We start from the raw sequence: 14246 nt of genomic DNA, 5'->3' as shown, positions 1-14246 counted from the left end.
ATATAATTTTGAAAACATGGTGAAACTTGATAACTTTTTCTTGTCCCAATCTTAGCGGGAAAGTATTCAGACTTTTACTAGTAAGTATGATGTGAAATGAAGGTTTTTTGGGGACAAGTTCTTTATCTGGTTCCTACTTTGCTGAGACTTTTATCATAAGCTTTGAGTGTAATCAAATTTTTTCTGATATTATCATGTTAATTTGTTGCTTTATTCTGTTAATGTGTTGAATTATATTGATTGATGTTTTGAATGATAGAACATGCTTGTGTTTCTAGGATAATTTCCCTAATGGTCATGATGCTGTATTCTTTCTGTTTATAGGTTGATTTAATTTACTTTTATGAGAGATATTGATCTATCATTTTTATTCCTTGTAATATCTTTAGTTTTAGAATGAGGATAATGCTGGCCATACAAAATAAGTTAGGCAGCATCCTCCTTTTGTTTGAAATTGTTTGTGTGAAACTGTTATTGTTTTTTCCCTCAAATGGTTGTTTGAGTAAAGCCATCTAGACCTGCAGTTTTCTTTGTGGGAAACTTTCAAATTATGAATTCCATATTTTTAGTAGTATAGATCTCTTCAGAATTCCAAATTCTCCTAGTGTCAGTTTGGTCATTTGAATCTTAAAGTATTTTTTTTTCCCACTTCATTTGTTTTTCTAACTTATTGGCATATTTTTATTTTTAACCATTCTTTACCATTTTCTTGTCTATAGAATCTGTAGTGATGTTCCCTCTTTCACTCTTTATATTGATACCTTATGCTTTCTTTCATTTTTTTCTCCCCATGATCAGTTGAAATAGGGTTTTGTCGATTTTTATTGACATTTTCAGGAACCAATTTTTGGCATCACTTATTTTTTTTCAATTTCATTCATCTCCCTTTTTTAGTATTTTTAATATTGCCTATTTTGCGTTAATTTGCTCTTTTTCATATCCCCTTAATCAAAATCTCAGCTTAGTGATTTTATACCTTTTTCTTTTTAAAAATATGTGAGTATTTAGAATTATAAGTATTTTGCTAAGTACTGGTTTAGCTGTTTCCCATAAATTTTGATGTATTGGATGTGCATTATGTTTTGCTTCAAAGTATTTTCCAATTTTCATTGTTGAGTTTTTGACCCACTGGTTACATACACACATATTTTTTTAAAATTCATTTTTTGAGCTTTAAAAAAATACTTTTCTTACTAATTTCTCAATTGGTTTTATTATGGTCGCAGGGTATTGTCTGCATGGGTTTAGCTCTTTTAAATTGATTGAGACTTGTTTGATGGAAAAACAGTCGTTTATCTAGGTGAGCTGTCGTTCACTTGCACAGCCCTTGTTAGATGTGGTCTTCCATAAGTGCCAGGTAGTTAAGTTTGTACATAGTGTCCTTCAAGTCTTCTGTCACTCACAGATATTTTCATCTTTTTTAAATATGAATTATTGAGAAAAAAAGGAATTTTCTGCCATTTTTTTTGGTTCATGTATTTGGTTCATATATTTCTTTTATCCGGTGCATATATAGATGAATTGTTACTTTTATTGCTATAAAAAGTCCTATACTCAGAGCCACAACTAATGTTCATTCCCTCACTTTCCTTGATGCACTAATTCCCTTGCCCTCTTATATCACCTCTGCTGGTCTCCATGGTTTAGCTAGTGAAATGACCCAAACCCTGATTACTCTCCCTTGGTGATCATACATCTCAGCCTAGGTAGTCATGACTGGTTAAGGCAGCACCAAAGAGGTATCCAAATGGACCACAGGAATTTCACACACTTCCCTCTCTGCCTCCACTATGTAAGCAGGGTCATGCCGTTTTCTGATAAGCTGAGTGTCCTCTCTTTTCTTCAGTTGGTCCCTAGACACAGGGAGTTAAAGAAAGGAAAAAAAGAAAGAAGGAGGGAGACAGGGGGGACGTAGGAAAGGACACAAGGAAGGAAGGAAGGAAGAAAGAAGGCAGGGAAAAAAGAAGGAAGGAAGGGAAGAAGGAAGGAAGGAAGGAAGGAAGGAAGGAAGGAAGGAAGGAAGGAAGGAAGGAAGGAAGGAAGTCCTTATTCCTGGCTCTGCAGGGTACTTGCTCAGATATTAGTACAGCCATTACATCGTTTTTTGTGGCTAGGGTTTGCATGGTATGTCTTTTTTCATCTTTCTATCTTTAACCTGTTTTTTTAGAAGAACGTTTCTTGTAAACAACATATTTGGCTTAAAATCTATTCTGACAGTTTTCACCTTTTATTTGTGTGTTTATTTCGTTTGCATTTAATGCAATTATTTATATGGTTAGATTTAAGTCTGTAACTTTGTTATTTGTCTATTTGTAACATCGGGGTTTTTGTTATTTTTTTCTTCCTCTTTTACCATCTTCTTTTGTATCATATTTTAGTATTCTCTCCTTTATTGGGATATTAAATATATGTCTTTAATTTTTGAATTTATCTTTAGTGCTTGTGTTATGGTTTATCATATGCATCTTTAATTTATCATCTTCTACCTTCAATTAATATTATACCAATTAATGAATAATGTAAGAAGCTTACAACAGTGTACTTTCGATTGCCACTATCCCATATTTTATTGTCATTAATTTTATTTCTACTTATATTTTAAACCCATAGTTTATTATTAGTAATTTTTTTGTACACAATCAAATATCTTGTAAAAATGAAAAAAATTTAGCACGCTATTCTCTGCACACAGTTTCCTTTGCTTTTTATTGATCTGTCAGATCCCCATTTCCATGTGATATTACTTTCCAGCAGCCTGAAAACTTCCTTCAACACTTTTTGGTGGACATTTGTTTTTCTGTAAATGTGCTTTATTTCTCCTTATTTTTTGAGGAATTTCATTTTTTGCTGCATATAGAATTCTACTTTGATAATTAATTTTTTTTCACTAACAATTTGTTTCATGATCTTTTGGCTTGTGCTAGAATTAGTAAGAATCTGTAGGAAGTTTTATACTTTTTTCTACTCTAAGTAATATTTCTTTTTTCTCTGGCTGATTTTGAAGATTTTCTCTTTTTTTTTAGCAATTTGATGATAATGTGCCTTGGTGTTGTGTGTATTTGTGTGTGTGTGTGTGTGTGTATCCTGCATGAGATTCTAGTGAGAACGTCAAGCTTTCCTTATCTGTCACTCTTCTCTCGAGGGTCACAGTCTTACACTGCCTGTTTTCCAATGGCTGAAAATAGTTGCTTCCTATAGTTAGTCCAACTTTTTAGTTATTTATGTTCAAAGGGCTAGTGTGATATCGATTACTCTGTTATGGCCAGGATTAAGAGTCCTTCCTATTAAAGTTTGAAAGTTTTCCTTTCAAACTTAAGGTCTGAATCGATCAGGCAGCGATTTCTGTGCATAACATGAATTGGATATAATTTTATTTTTCACGAGTTATGGATATCCATTTATCCCAGTTTCATTTATTGAATCATCCATTCCCTAAGGATTTATTATACCTCCTCTTCCCTATAGCAAATTTCCATATATATGTGAGTCTGCTTCTGGGCTCTCTATGCTATTACATTGGTCGATTGATCTATGTCTGTACCAATACTGAACTATCATAATTGCTATGACTTAATAACAGATCACATGAGTCATACTATCCGTTAAGTTGGGTCCCCTCTCCCAATTCTTCTCCAGAGATGTCTTAATCATGCTTAGCTTTTTATGCTTCCAAGTTTCTTGGTAAATATTGCTTTTTTTGATTAACATTTCTTTACCTATATAGATCAGTTTAGGGAGAATTGATATCTTCACTATGTTATGTCTGTCATTCCTTGATTATGGGTTAACTGTTCATTTCTTTAGTTCTTTAATGACTTTCAGTAATTTTTATAATTTTCTGCATATGGATCTTGCCCATATTTTGCTAGATTTATCTGCTATTGTAAATGCTATCCTTTAAAGATATTTTTTCTACCTGTTTGGTGCATAGACATACAATTGACTTTAGATGAAATTGATTCAATAATCATTTATCTTGCTAAATTTATCTCTTGTAGCTAAAAGTTTTTCTCAAGATTACTTTTGTTTGTTCTATATAGACATAAACATGTAATCTAAAAATAATGACTCATTTCCTCCTATATAATCCTTACGTCTTTTTTTTCTTTCTCTTGTATATTTTAGAACCTCTAGTATAATGTCAAATATATTTGGTAATAGCATCCTTTCATCTTTCTGATTTTAAAGTAATTACTGTTTTAGTATTTAGGATTTATACTTATTAAATGTACTTTGTAGATACCTTTTATCAGGTTAAAGAACTTTCCTTCTCTTCTCAATATATCATGATTTTGGGGCTGGCCCTGTGGCTGAGTGGTTAAGTTTGCGCGCTGTGCTTCGGCAGCCCAGGGTTTCACCAGTTTGGATCCTGGGCGCGGATATGGCACCGCTCATCAGATCACGTTGAGGTGGCGTCCCACATGCCACAACTAGAAGGACCCACAACTAAAATATATACTGCGGGGATTTGGGGAGAAAAAAGGAGGAAAAAAAAAAAAAGATTGGCAAGAGTTGTTAGCTCAGGTGCCTTTCTTTAAAAAAAAAATCATGATTTTTATCAAGTAGATATTGAGTATTATGGAAAGATTTTTCTGCCTCCATGAAGTTATGACATTGGTATTCCTCGTTAATATGTTTAATCCAATTTATATGTTGTTGTGTTTTGTTTCAGATATTTTGGTTTAGATATTTTGCATCTATATTTATGAAAGAAATGGTTCAGTAAAATTTCCTTCTTGTACTATGTTTGTTTCTTTCGGCATCAAAATTATAGTGGATCATGAGATGAGTTATGGTCTGTTCCTTCTTCTTATAATTTCTAAGAGGACGTATTCTTTATAAATTTACCAGGAGTTGTGTGTAAAGCTATCAAGAACTTATTTGTGGGAGAACTTTTAACTACTGCTTTAAAATTTCTTCAAAATCTATACTAATTTTCACACGTTATTTCTTCTTGACTCATTTATACATGTCTTAACACCTTTTTTAGCTTTTAAAAGATATTAACGTAGAGGAATTAATATTCTCATTTTTAATCTCTGCTATATTGGCAATTATATCACTTTTTCATTCATAATATTACTTATTTGTACCTTTGCTCTCTTTTTCTCTCTCCCTCTCTCTTTATTTTTCTTCAAAAATCAGTAATCCCAGAAGGCTGTCTATTCTGTTATTCTTTTTTTAAAAAAATTAAATTTTATCTCCAGTTGATTCTTTGTATTTTAACAAAGCAAATAGCCCACACTTTGTAGCCAGATTCTGGCTGCAGTGATGACTAGCTATGTGCCCGCATGTAAATTACTTAAGTTCTTTGCATTTCAGTGTCCACCTCTGCCTATGTGGTGTGGTTGTAATGAGGATTAGATGAGTTCCTGATTGTGAAACACTTAGAACAGTGCCTGGCAAATAGTTCTATAGAAATCATTTTTTAGTAAATAAATATTTTGTTCACTTCTGTTCTTATCTTTATCTCCTTTCTTATGTATTTTTGGATTTATTGTTTTCCTCTTGCTAAATTTTTAGGTCTTCTGTTCTAATATAAGGATCAGAAGCTACACTTTTTCCTCAAATTACTTCTTTTGCTACATTCCATAAATTTTGCTATGTGATGGTTGTTTTTGTTACTAATATTACTATTATTGTTATTGTTATTATTCAGTTCTTGGTGGTTTTCCTTTTCTTTTGGTGAGAAGGATTGGGCCTGAGCTGACATCTGTGGCCAATCTTCCTCTTTTTGCTTGAGAAGATTGTTGCTGAGCTGACATCTGTGCTGATCTTCCTCTATTTTGTATGTGGGATGCTGCCACAGCATTGCTTGATGAGCAGTGTTGTTCCATGCCTGGGATCCGAAACCTTGAACCCCGCGCCACCAAAGTGGAGCACATGAACTTAACCACTACACCACTGGGATGGTCCCTGTTCTTGGTGGTTTTGAACTATTCACTATGAATTTTTCTATGATTTCTGAGTTATTTAGAAGTACTTAAGTTTTTGTTCATATGTGGGAATATCTTATGTTTTTGTTGTTAACTTGTAACTTCGGTCAAGAACATAGTTTGTTCATGTTTGGTGTGTAATTAGCTTTTGGAAGTGTACCACATGTATCTGAGAAGAATGTGTATTTTTAAATACTCCCGTGTATAATTATATGTTCATTAAATTGTATTGTTTACGTCTTCTGTATCTTTGGTGATTATTTGGTCTGCTTGACCAATAATTGAGAAAGCTGCTTATAAATTAATCATTACATTGCTAGATTTTTACATTTCTCTTTGCCATTCTACATATGTTCCCTTTATAAATTTGGAGGCTAATTTATGAGATACACGCTTATTTAGACATATTATTTTTTTGATTAATTAGACTTTTCAACATTCTGTAGTGACTATATTCTGCATACTTTTTGTCTTAATGTTTACCTTATCTGATAATTTTTTAGTTTTTCTTTTTGTTAGTTTTCCTTGGCGTATTTATCTCATTCATTTACTTTTAACCTTTCAGTGTCTTCAAATACAATTTGTAAACAACACACAGCAGAGTTCTCCAAAATTATTTCCTTTAAACTGGAAATAATATTTATTATGATTACTAAAAAATTTGCATTTTTCCACCATTTGAAGATTGGACTTAAATTATCCAACTTTTTCTGCCTTTTGAAATATTTTTTTGCCTGTTCCCAAATGATAAGAAATTTAGCTGCTTTGTACCATTAGTTTCTCCCATCACCCACATCATCTTGCTATTTCCTGGAATTTTCATTTTGGTTTGTTATGAATCTACTTTGTTCTTTCCTTTAGTGGGCACTCTCAGCCTTTTGAATTAAGATAAAAAAAAAAAAGCCTTACAGGTATTTTTTTCACCCCTACTTTGTGAATCTCCTATAACATCTGCTAGATTTGTTCCTTTTCTTATTTGAGTACCTTCTCACAAATTCTTTTTAAAATCTGCCTTGGGGGGCTGACCTGGTGGCATAGTGGTTAAATTGCGTGCTCCACTTTGGCAGCCCAGGGTTCATGGGTTCAATCCCGGGTGCGAACCTACACATCCCCCATCAAGCTGTGCTGTGGTGGCATCCTACATACAAAATAGAGGAAGATGGGCACAGATGTTAGATCAGCAATGATCTTTCTCGCACACACAAAAATCAAATGAATAAATAAATAAAGATGAGCCTTTGTGTGATAAACTTAGTAAAGGCAGGTATGTCTGAGAATTATTTTATGACACTTGAAAGATGATATAGCCAGATATACGATTCCGGGTTTAATGTTCCTTTGCTTCAGACTCCTTAAAAATATTGCTCCATTGTCTCGTGAAGCCAGTGTCGCTGTTGAGAAGCCCGATGTCCAATGGTTCTGATAGATCGTCTGCTCTTTCTCTCAGTAAATGGTTTGAATTTTTCCTTCGTTTTTGGATAGTCTCAAATTTCATTATACTATCAATTCTTCCACTTTCTTATCTTGCTGTGTTTTATCCTGTGACATGCTCAATCCAGGGCCATTCAACTTTAAGTCTTGGAAAATTTGTCTCCAGAGCTTCCTCATTTATCTTCTCCTCCATCAAGCCTCAGGCCCTCGCCCACAGACGGCTTTTGATCTGCGTCTTCCTTTGCCCCCTCCTCTGCTTTTCCATGGGTCCAGTGTGGTCCTGGAGTGCTTCAGCTACCTCCTATACTTTATATGCTTTACCTCGAATTTTTTGATTTCTGATAATTACATGCCAATTTGCCACTTTCCTCTCAACAGTAGGATATCAAGAAGCAATTGTTGCCTCTTGCTTTCCTGGGTTCCAAATGAGCTTAGTTAGTATTGCTTCTTGACATTCTACTGTTGAGAGGAAAGTGGCACATTGGCATACAATCATCAGAAATCAAAAAATTCGAGGTAAAACATATAAAGTACATGGTTAAATCATTTCAGTGTTCAACATCATTGCTTTCTTCCTATGATTTGCCCATCGTGATTTCTGAACTCTGTGATCTCTGTCAGGTGGCTAGATTATATATTCATGCTATTTTTCCAATATACTGGATTATACATATATTCATGCACTTTTTCCAAGTATGTCACTTATTATTAATTTCTGAGCCTTTTATATCTGGCAGTGCCCTTCTTAACCTAGAATGAACTTCTTGTGTTATTACATAAGCTGGGGACATTTACTCCTTTTTTTCTGTTTTCAGTGTGAAAAAGGGAAAGTGTGAAATCAAACTGATTTCAGTCAACCCCATTTTTTTCTCTGTAAGAATTTGTCATAGTATATATCTTTGTTGAATTAAAATATTTGTTACCAGAATATGCCTAGATATATTTTAAGTGATTTTGTTTAGAGCATTGTAAGTCCCTTTGATTTACAATCGACTCTTTTGAAATTCAAAAGAAATGTTTCTTCATTTGTGCCCTTTTCGGTTCTGTTAAAGTTTTTGTGTGTTTGCAGTTCTTACACTTATTTCCCAAGAATCTTCTGTAATCCTGGCATTGCTCCCCTTTCTCGATGTTCTCCATGCCTCTCTCCTTCACTCGTGTCACCGGTGTCCCTCACATTGCCGGGGAAAGGCGTTCCCCCATTCCATCTTCTCTTCCTGGATTCCAGCATAGACTTGAATGTGGAGATTTAGAAATCTGGTTTTGTTTACAGCCGTCCCTTCCTAAACTCACCAATTCCTTTTTTAAGCTCAGCTTGTTATGTTTCTCTCTCTTCCTGTGACTTTCCCTCTTAGCCTGCTTTCTTCTTTTAGATCTTTGTAACAGTTTCATGAAAAAAGAAACATCCTCTGAATTATTTTAAAGGTAGCATTTACTACATTGTGCATTGTTCTGTCTATGGCCACTTTCTCTGGCACTCTAAATAGATTACTCAGGAAGCAACCGCAATTCCTGCCTTAAGCTGTTAAAAGTCTTTCTAAATCTCTCCCAGCCAGCTGTGTTTTGCTGGTGGGGACTGCGCTTCCCAGGACTCAACATGTCCTTGTTTGTCCCCTTCCTGCTCCACTTCTTGCCCAATATTCTCTGGAAATTGTTTTCTGTGAATGGATTTAGAGCATTTTCTAAAAATACGTTTCAGGGAACAGTAGTTCTTCTGAACGTGCATTGATGTTCAGGAAAAAATAAAAGTGCCAAGTATTCGAATGCATTTAAGAAATATGGAAGGAAACAAAACCGTAAAAGATTTTTTACTGAGTGGCTTCTAGAGCCTTTGATGGCTCTGGAGCTCCTTGAGATGGAGCTAGACCAAGCTCTCTGAGAGGCATCTTGTGAGACTGATGTTCTGCAGAATACCTTTTGGGACCCTTTGCTGTCACATGTTTGGGAAGATGCAGAAAATCACCCAGCTGCCCAGGGGCAGGAAGCGCTGACTAAGAGGATTGATGCGAACAATTCAGGTTAGGATAGACCCCGAGCTCCAATGTCAAGAGCAACCAAAGAAGCGAAGGGTGATGTTAGAGCATCCACCTTTGGTGTTTCAGAAAGGTGAGGCTGTCCTGTCTTCTGCAGCAAAGCATATGTAGTCCAATGATTGCATCTCTCAATCCATGTCCATTGACCTTCTAGTCACTGGAAGTTCTCCCAGTATTTACAATAGGATGACTGCCAGTACTGTCTTCATCTTTTTTTTATCCTTTCTTTTTTTAATCATTTTTGTGTCTTCATAAATATTTTAGTTGGAAGTGGGGGGAGAATGTGCCATCTGTGTTTTAAATCAGAGAGCTATGTAAATAGTACAAGAGGTTGGTAAATCGTCCATACTGAATTTGCTGTCTCTTTGGGGGCATAGAAAGCCATCACTCGGGAATATGCCAACTTTACACTTCCCCATGAGTGTGTGACTTCACGGGCACAGGTGTGTTGCCTCATTATTACAGCAGGCAAATGCAAAGTCTCATATCTGGCTCAGCTGCCTTTCCCAGCACACGGCCCTGTTGGTACCCAGCTGTAAATACTGGCTGCACCCCAGGCACTGGGTCAGAAGAAAAACTTTGAACTTGCCACTGCTTGATCCCCATCAAAGGTGGGTTGCGAGAAAAACATTTTTTGTAGATTACCTGAAAGCCATTCAATCTGTCCATCCTTTGGACACTCTGATGTCTAAAATCTGGTAAAGCTGGACATCGAATGAGCTTCCTCTGCTGAGAATTGCTTTCTTTCATGGAGACCCATTTCAGCAAATATTTTTGGTGTGATGTCATTGGCTGTCATTGAGGGACCTGGTTAGAGAGACACTTATGAAACTCATTATTAACTTTATTGTGAGCACGATGAAAACATTTGTGGCTTGACTCACGTTTTCTCTCTAAGCGCCGATGCACTGGGGTTCACTCTCAGGGACAGAAGTAGCTATGCTTGTTTTTGTCCTATGATGTTATAAATCGAGTAAATGATTAGGTGACTGATCATATTAAGTAGCTAAAATGATGGGTGACAGAGTTGATATTTAAATCATTATGGCGGGCTGGCAGAGGCTAACCAAATAACCTCAGCAGGGGGAAATCTACAGCCTTCATTTGGGTAAAAACAATCAATCGGAACACCTGTGCTGACAGAGAGATTAATTCAGCGTTTCCAAAAGTGTGTTCTGAGCAACTGTTCTTCAAGGAGATGCTTCCCGAAGGAATGGGGGCTCTGGGGAAAACTAAATATGGGAAACGCTGTGTGTTAAATCTGTCTTATGATGATTCACAGCACGCATTAGCATATTAAAAGTTTGTAGTAAAGAAATATGCTTAATTTTTGTTGCATCCATTTTTTCTTCCAAAGTTCATTCACTATAGGACTTCTGCTGTTGTCGGTGCTGTTACTCCTCGTAGGACCTTGTACTATTTGAGGAGTGCTCTGTTGAGTTCACTGAAGAAAATGCTGGGTTACATCATTCATCCAAGGCCAGTAAACTTGTCCCCTGCTAATAATGCTCTTATTTTTTGTATACTCTTCATTATCTGCCTGGAAAATGTTCTTTACAATAGTAGTAACAGTTACCATTGTGGGGTGTCTGGGACACATTATACCTTGTAGAAAGTTAATGTCAATAAGCATAACAGGAATGCTGAAAGGTGGGCCCTGGAAAGCCCATCTGGCACTGAGGCTGGAGACCCGCATGCGACAGCTGGCGGTCCGAGAGCAGGACTCGGCCCTTCATTCACATCTTTGCTGACCTTCTCCTAGGCCTGTGCTGGATTCTGTGCATAAAGTTATGAATGAGATATAGACATTGTCTACAAGGGCTTAACATGTGGAGGGGTGACAGACAGGTGACACACAGGGGCCCAGCATATCCCAGGAGCTGGGGTGAGAGACCCCAGAAAAGGAAGTAATTAATCAAGGTTCAGGGGAAGCTTGATTGAGGAGAGCACCCCTGAGCTGATGGATGGACAGGAGCTGCCAGGTGGGTGGCAGGCTAAAGATTCTCAGCAGAGAAAGCACGAGGCACATCCCTGTAGCACCCAGTGCAAAGGTGTGCGGAAGGAATGGCCAATAGTTGCTTCTGCCTAAGGCACTGGGGTTAGTCCACCTGGACTGTAGAACTCTTGAGGAGACAGAGGTGGAAGATGGAAGATGGGCCTGGAGAGGCTGCCAAGGCCCATCCTCGGGGGCTGAACTAGAGAGTGGGCATGCATCCACCATGCAAGGAACCCTTGAGCTGGAATCTAACACCTGGCACTTGCCAGATGTATAATCTTGAGAAAACTACTTAGGAAGTTGGGAAAGGCCTTCTTCTTTACTTGTGACATGGGGATAGAAGTGGAGCCCACCTCATGGGACTTTTTGCAAGGCTTAAATAAGATAGCATGGGCTTAGCCCAGTGCCTGGCATGTCATCTCTGTTCCCTGTAGGTTACCTGTTAGGTAATTAGCTAGCTCTCCATTATGGAAATCCCTACTGAGGAATGTGGGGTCTCCAAAGGTGATGGGGAGCCACCGAAGGGTATTAAAAGGGTGATGGCATCATTGGGTTTCATTTTAGAAAGATCATTCTATGTGGTGAGGGGTTGGAGGGAAGAGAGACTGGAGGTGTGAGGGATGGAAGGAGGCCTTTGAAATAGTTTAGGAGAGAGATATGGGGAGTATGGATGAAGGCTCTGGCAGGGAGGCTGGAAAGGGCTGAAGGATTCAAAGGAATAAGTAGAAGGGAGACAGGACTTAGCTGCTTGGGAAGATGAGGTTACCGTTGATAATTGGACTTCTAGAAGCACACATGACTCTAGAAGTGGTCCCAGGACAGTATGTCTTATAGAGGAGAGGGGGTGTGCAATGCGTGGTTCCAGAAGGATGAGATTATAGGAAGACAGAAACTAAAGTAAGTTTCTAACAGAACTGTCAGAAGACAGCATAGGCTGCTTTGTGAGGTAGTGAGTGCCCCATTGTGGGGATATTCAAGCAGAGTCCAGAAGCTAGGAAGGGGATTTCGGTTGTCAGTGGGATTTGACTATCTAACCTCCAAAGTCCTTCCAGTTCTAGGTTTCGGTAATGCTGAGCCTCCCCTAGATTCTGAGGTAGTCAGTGGTTCCTAAAACCTTAGTCATAAAGATGGGGACAGATTTAAGCCCATACCACACAAATGACAGAAAACACAGTGTTTTCTTTTCTTTTGTGATGGAGGACCTTCATATCTGGATCCAGGCAGGGCAGCCTTTCATCCTTCATATTGCAAGCGTATTAACACCTGCATCAGGCCAAGCAGGTCCTTGGTGGCTCCAGCTCAGGATGGGGTGCCTGTACACCATTTGTGGGACCCCAATCTCAGTGCATGTTGAGGGCCACAGCCAGGCAGGTTGGGCTTCATATCTGCATCTCCCTGAAAATGCTGATACGGATTTCATCCATCGTAGAGTCTGAGCATCAGGCATATTTTCCCTTAACAATTATTTTGTTTGAAAGTAGATTTCTCCGTGGTGGGGCTCCCAGAGACCTGGACATCTTGACCCACGTGGAACACCATTATCCATGGATGGCTAGTTCTCTTTGCTGCTGGGTGCCTGCCTTGGGTGGGAGTGGAGAGGAATAAGGATGTGGCAGAGCCCCGAAGCAGGCATCTGACAAGATCTGAGATGTTCTGCATCATCCTCATTGCTGTCTTTCTGATGGGCCAGGGCCTCGATTGCCCTCTGCTTTGCTGACTCCTCTTGCAGAAGCACTGCACGCCGGTTTAGTTGTAGGAAGAAGAGTCAGGCCTAGGATCCCTGGGGCTCCCCCTGCCGAACTCTGGGGTGTTATTTCCATTGCTGCACTGGGGTATCAGGAGGGAGGGACTTCAACCGCGAGGAGAGGAAGACAACTTCCTTTGAGAAGCCTGGGGTGGCCCTGCCTTTGAACTTGCCCTGTGGCGCTCGGACAGGGCTGCATCGGTGGCTTTGTGTAGTGAGGACGGTAACGGGAGACCAGGGTTCCCAGGCCTTCAGCAGCTCTCAGCTCGGGGCGTGAGCCGGATTCCAGAGCAATAAGCCCTGCATTCTGCCAGAGAACAAATCATTTCAGCAAGAAAGAGGCTTCTGGCTTCCAGGGTCTGATGACTTATTATGAAGTACAGCCAAGAGGAAAAATCATTTGCAAAATATTGAAAGGCACCTCGCCAGGGCTCCCTCCACTGGTGGAAATATCAATACAAGATTTACCTGAGGCCCCGAGTCCTGTGGCTTCATCCAGAGACAGGGACAACACTGTCTGCATTTCAGAACTGACAGCTACAGCTTGTTTCTCCTGCTGCTGCTGTGGCCGCCTTCAGGAGTGTCACCTGTCACCATTGCTCTCTGCTGGCACTGGCAGTGGGACACGATCGTCCAGCGGGCTGGGCAACGGTTCCAGGGAGGCAGAGCGCCCAGACCTGTGGAAGAAGATTTGGGGAAAGGCATGCTATGGTTTGGCAGGAAGTGGACAGGGAACTTGAGTTATGCACGAGCCCATAAATGTACTTCTCCCCCTGCCCAGCCCCGCAGCCTTGTCCGCTGCCCAGGCCTCAGGGACTCTGCTGCTCCCCTCCCTCTTTGTGCTGCCACCCTCCCCCCTGGCTGAACACTGGACCCTCCCCTCCTGCCTGCCTTGCTGCGGCCCCTGCACAGAGGCCCGGGGTCTCCTGGCTCGTCTTTTCTGAGCTCTGCCGTTCGCTTTTCATCTCCTTCTGTTGTTTTATAATCTCTTCTTTGAACTCTTGTCTCTCTTCTTAGATTTCTTTTCCCTCCAAGAGACCATGTTATCTGTAACTTCTTTGAGACCGGGGAGAATATTTGTCTGAACTGTTCATCTTTTTTTCTTCTCT

The 14246-nt window shown here is 39.1% G+C and overlaps 1 protein-coding gene across 1 annotated transcript in view; it reads left to right on the top strand.

The window, feature by feature from the left end:
• GRID1 (glutamate ionotropic receptor delta type subunit 1) overlaps positions 1-14246 on the top strand; it is a 252864-nt gene that overhangs the window by 65770 nt on the left and 172848 nt on the right. The window lies entirely within an intron of this gene.

The sequence above is a fragment of the Equus quagga genome, chromosome 2 (genome assembly GCF_021613505.1).
Source record: "Equus quagga isolate Etosha38 chromosome 2, UCLA_HA_Equagga_1.0, whole genome shotgun sequence".
Classification (NCBI taxonomy): domain Eukaryota; kingdom Metazoa; phylum Chordata; class Mammalia; order Perissodactyla; family Equidae; genus Equus; species Equus quagga.
The sequence above is the reverse complement of the archived record's forward strand: the minus strand, read 5'-3'. Positions and strand labels throughout refer to the sequence as shown.